This window comes from Salvelinus sp. IW2-2015, unplaced genomic scaffold, assembly GCF_002910315.2.
Source record: "Salvelinus sp. IW2-2015 unplaced genomic scaffold, ASM291031v2 Un_scaffold3707, whole genome shotgun sequence".
In the NCBI taxonomy this organism is placed as follows: domain Eukaryota; kingdom Metazoa; phylum Chordata; class Actinopteri; order Salmoniformes; family Salmonidae; genus Salvelinus; species Salvelinus sp. IW2-2015.
Window position 1 is genome coordinate 103299 of NW_019944984.1, and position 5728 is coordinate 109026.

Consider the following 5728-nt stretch of genomic DNA (forward strand, 5'->3'; position numbering starts at 1 on the left):
AAGTGTGAGACATGGCCTTTTGTTGCTGTACTGTCTATAACTACCTGTGACTTATTATTATTATCGACAGTTACCATGGAGATTACATGTCACAACTACATATTCATGTGATTGCATTAAATCACCTGGCTGTTTCTATATGTCTGTTAGTAAATGTTTCATAAGAGATCATTAATAAATGATAACAATTGACATTCAAGAATTACTGTGTTAACCACAATCAATATGCTGGATCTCTGTTTAGGGGTCAGTGCTCTAAAATGAGCCTCTCTGAGGAGGGAGAGGAGGGGGGCCCTGCCTCTAAAATGAGTCTCTCTGGGGAGAGAGAGGAGGGGGGCCCTGCCTCTAAAATGAGTCTCTCTGGGGAGAGAGAGGAGGGGGGCCATGCCTCTAAAATGAGTCTCTCTGGGGAGAGAGCGGAGGGGGGCCCTGCCTCTAAAATGAGTCTCTCTGGGGAACATGACACCAAAGCTAAGAGGTGAGATGACAATATTGTTTAAGAATTATTGAGAGTTTATTTCAAAAATGCTATTTCCAAAAATGTTCACATTTGTTTTTTAATCAGAAATGGTTGCTGATGGCTATCTTCAATATTACTGTTCTCAGATTTTTTATTAATAGTTTTTCGATTTTTTTATTGCAAAATGCGTGATATGTGGTTGTCTCACCTAGATATCTATATATCCATTGTTTAGCTGGAATGGAATGTTCGTATCCTGTATATTTGACTGTGATATGTGGTTTTCTCACCTAGATATCTTAAGATGAATGCACCTACTGTACATTTCTCTGGATAAGAGCATCTGCTAAATCAGGGGTTCTCAATCCGGGGTCTGCGGAGGTACTGCAGGGGTTCCGTGGCACCCTGACTGTACTCGTTGCAATGTAAGACATTTGATAGAATTTTCACATGACACGACCACTTTGCCTAGTCTTAATTATTGCCTAATATAATGGAATGCGTATTGTTTTAACCAATTCTGATCGTTGCTACAAGCAGAAATTTGACAATATTACCGTTATATCAACACATTCTTCACACCCGTTTAACAACTCTAAATAGCTTTGGCATAGTAGGCATCAAGTCCCTTGCCAATAATGTTGCCTACAATGTCGCATACAATGTTCATTTTCATCCAACACATATTACTCCCTAGATGCCTTCAATTGCCAGATTTATAGCCATGCCCAATTTAGGATTMTTTTTTAACAATGTGATGTTGCGCTCTAAAGGGAGAACTTGAAATATCATGATGTAGATAATTAAATAATCAAAAGAAAAACGTGTTTATTATACATTCTTAGAAAAGAAGGTCCCTTATAGAACCAAAAAGGCTTCTATCACTTCCTTAATATATGGAATCACTAAAAGTTATATATAATTTGGGGTTCAGTGAAGAAGAACCTCTAGAGTTCTGATCAACAAAAGGTGAATGTTTTGAGGATGTGAACCCAGCAGCCCTCCAGTGGTCAGATAAATGCCATCTGTTTTTTCCAGCGCCCAGCCAGGGATTCGAACCAGCCACCTTTCGGCCCCAGGTCCAACTCCTGCCACAGCTCCAACTCCTTAGCCGCTGGGCAAAAACCTGAGTTAATCTTCAGAAATAAGCATGAGTTAATCTGCCAAAATGAAGATAAAACGCTATGCAGACATACATGGTCTCTATAGTATTATCACGACACTTGCTGTTAACTCTTAACTACTTAGGACAGCTCAAGAGGTGTCCTAAATATCTGTCGACTAGGTGGGACTAGAGACTTCATGCATAGCTTTAATTTATACCCATAAGTGTAAAATGTCTTTATTCTCAGCACTTATATGACCAATTTTCTACTCTGAGACGCTTTGTCGATATGGGCCCAGATCTCAAACTATTGTTATAAAAAAATTTTGAATGTGTGTTTTACATAATAAAAAAATATCACAGTGAGATATGGATGAAGTTGCACTTCCTAGGGCTTCCACTAGATGTCTACCGTCTTTAGAAACTGGTTTGAGGATTCTACTATAAAGGAGGGTCTCATGAGAGCTCTTTGAGTCAGTGGCCTGGCAGGGTGTCTCAGGCTTGTGACGTGCGCTCCCGACAGAGTAAGCTCTCGTTCCAGTGCTTTTCTTCAGACAATGAAATTCTCCGGTTGGAACCTTATTGATGAGTTATGTTAAAAACATCCCAAAGATTGATTCCATACATCGTTTGACTTGTTTCTACGGACTATAATGGAACCTTTCAAGTTTTTCTCTGGACGAAGTGCTCGCGCCTCATGATGATGGATTACTGGGCTGAACACGCTAAAAACAAGTGGCTAAATGATGGACTTTATGGAACAAATCAGTCATTTATTGTCGAACTGGGATTCCTGGGAGTGCCTTCTGATGAAGATCATCAAAGGTAAGTGAATATTTAAAGTGTTATTTCTAACTTCTGTTGACTCCAAAATGGCGGATATTTCTTTGGCTGGATTTGGCTGGATTGGGCTCTGAGCGCAGTTCTCAGATTATGCTTTTTCCGTAAAGTTTTTTTGAAATCTGACACAGCGGTTGCATTAAGGAGATGTCTATCTTTAAATCTATGAATAACACTTGTATCTTTTATCAATGTTTATTATGAGTATTTCAGCAAAATCACAGAATGTTTTGGAATCAAAACATGCAGTGCACGTAACGCGCCAATGTAAACTGAGATTTTTGGATATAAATATTCACATTATCGAAAAAAAACATACATGTATTGTATAACATGATGTCTTATGAGTGTCATCTGATGAAGATCATCAAAGGTTAAAGGTTAATGATTCATTTCATCTATATTTCTGCTTTTTGTGACTCCTATCTTTGGCTGGAAAAATGGCTGTGTTTTTTTGACTTGGCTATGACCTAACATAATAATATGTTGTGCTTTCGCTGTAAAGCATTTTTTTAAATGGAAACACGATGGGTAGATTAACAAAACTTTTATCTTTCATTTGCTGTATTGGACTTGTTAAWGTGTGAAAGTTACATATTTCAAAAATATATTTTTGAATTTCGTGTGCTGCCTTTTCAGCGGATTGTTGTCGAGGGGTTCCGCTAGCGGAACGCCTGCGCTAGAAAGGATAACAAACAATGAAACTGACATAAACCAAAAATATTGTCACGTTCCTGACCTGTTTTCCTTTGTTTTGTATTTGTTTTAGTTGGTCAGGGCGTGAGTTGGGTGGGTTGGTCTAGGTTTGATTTTCTATGTTGGGATTTTGTGTTCGGCCTGGTATGATTCTCAATCAGAGACAGCTGTCAATCGTTGTCCCTGATTGAGAATCATACTTAGGCAGCCTGGGTTTCACCTGTGTTTTGTGGGTGTTTGTTCCTGTGTCAGTGTTTGGGCCACACAGGACTGTTTCAGGTTAGTCACGTTTGTTGGTTGTTGTATTTTGTAGTGTTTGTTGTTTTCCCATTAAAATATGAATACTTACCAATCCGCATCTTGGTCCGATCCATGCTCCTCCTCGTCTGAGGAGGAGAACGACTACGACAGCCGTTACAAATATAATACATTTAGTTAATTATATATATAAAAAACTATTTATTTTGATGGGTGACATGATCTGCCAAAGTAACAGCCCTGTAGACAACGAATAGCTCTCCAGTACCAAAATATTCAAAGGACATTTTCTCAAAAGTGAGGTTACACGTTTATCATCCTTCAAAGCAGAATGACTTTCCCATTGTTCCTCAACTGTAGTGTTTGATATACCATTTTCTAGCTCTGAGTCTACTTTTATCCAATGTAAAAAACATCATTTCAAATGTTGCTACCTAAGACCGAATCAAGCCGGTCGGTCGCATTTGACTGTATAAAACCTAGCAGTAGTTTTGTTTTCTCTGAGAGTGAGGCAGTTATATAGCATTTAGGAAAAACAATATTATTTGTCTCTCTGAAATGAAACCATCAAGTGATAGATTTTAAACAAATACATGTCTGTTATTGTAAGGGGTCCGTGTTGGTGGCAGGGAAGTCAGGCGCAGGAGAACGAACTTGGTATAAACGGAGTTGTTTAATAAATGCTGACAAAACTCAAAAATAACCAAACTGCACAAAATAACAAAGTGGGTACAAAATCTCTTCAAAATGGTCCAACGCCACATCTCCCTCTCTCCACACGGCGTTGGCCCACTCCAGGGCTTTCCCGGTAAGGAGCGAGACGAGGGCGGACACCCTCTCATGGTCCGATGGAGCTGGGTGGACCGTGGCCAGATAGAGGTTTAGTTGAAGGAGGAACCCCTGGCAGTTGGCAGCACTCCTGTCGTACTCCTGTGGCAAGGAGAGACAGATCCCACTGGTTTCAGGCGGGAAAGGGGCGCTCAGGATAGACCCTGGTTGTGCTGGTGGAGGCGCTGGAAGAACTCCCTGTCTCTCCCAGCGGTCCATTGTCTGGACAACGCGATCCATGGCAGTGCCCAGATGGTAAAGCATTTCCGCATGTTCCTGGACGAGCTCCTCCACCTCCATGGCTGGGGTACCTTCTCCTGCTGACTCCATAGGTGGTCAGAGATTCTGTAATGGGTCCGTGTTGGTGGCAGGGAAGTCAGGTGCAGGAGAACGAACTTGGTATAAACGCAGTTGCTAAATAAATGCTGACAACTCCAWAACAACCAAAATGTACAAAATAACAAAGTGGGTACAAAACCTGTCGCACACCAACACTAAATAGCACATCACATACAAACAAAACAATCTCTGACAAGGACATGAGGGGAAACAGGGGGTTAAATGTATGAATAGGATTGGAACCAGATGTGTAGGAAGACAAGACAAAACCATCGAAAATGGATCAATGATGGCTAGAAGGTCGGTGACGTCGACYGCCGAACACCACCCGAGCAAGGAGAGGGACCGACTTCGGCGGAAGTCGTGACAGTTATTGAACAACCCCATGCCATGATTAGATAGTGAAGAAACACACCAATCTCTTTCATAATTTTTTTAAACAACAAAAGYTAATTTACGAACATTTCTGAAAATAGATATATAGCATTTTGGAATGAAACTCTTATGTTTCCCCATCTGAGCTCAGAGTAGGTGAGAGATATAATGTTTGTCTCTGTTGTGTTAAAGTCCAATCAAGCAGGAGAAACCAGCCTCCCCTGTACCCAGCTGTGTGTCCATGAAGAGTGACCAGTCTATGTTTCAACCTATAAACTTCAGAGAGGGAGACTTTTCTACTGAACAAAGGTAAGAAGAACTCATGGGTCATGGTCAGTGAGTTAAACAACACTGTCTCTAGTCATTTCTCCTCTCCCATTTTCCCATTTATTTTTGTTGTTTTCATAATCCATAGGCTAATCCTTTTGTCCAATTTCATAGTCCTAAAACAATATTAAACAAACACAACATTTCCTCCCTGTGTGTGTGTGTGTGTGCGTGTGTGTGCGCACTCCCTGGATGAGGAGATGTAATCTCATGTTTTGTCCACAGAAACCAACAGGAGAGATCAGAGTCAGAGATTCTCAGTGGTCAGTCTTCCCAGAGTGCTGACACACTGGAGAAATGTAAGATCTGTCTGCCTCATGTTGAATGCTGTTTTATAACATTTAAAAGCTGTAGCTAAAGTACAGCTGAAGTAGCTGTGTAACTCAATGATATTGTAGTAGCCTTAACACATTTAATCCCATCGACACTTTTAGACCTGTCTTAGTTGATTAATTGGGTTCAACCAAAGGTACAGACTTTGAATGTGAATAGAAAGTGAA

The 5728-nt window shown here is 40.5% G+C and overlaps 1 long non-coding RNA gene across 1 annotated transcript; it reads left to right on the forward strand.

Moving 5' to 3' along the window:
• Positions 1-207: 207 nt before the first annotated feature.
• Positions 208-5528, forward strand: LOC112076365 (uncharacterized). Its single transcript, XR_002895172.2, has 3 exons — positions 208-478; positions 5094-5210; positions 5454-5528. It is a non-coding gene; the product is annotated as an uncharacterized lncRNA (long non-coding RNA).
• Positions 5529-5728: the final 200 nt, after the last annotated feature.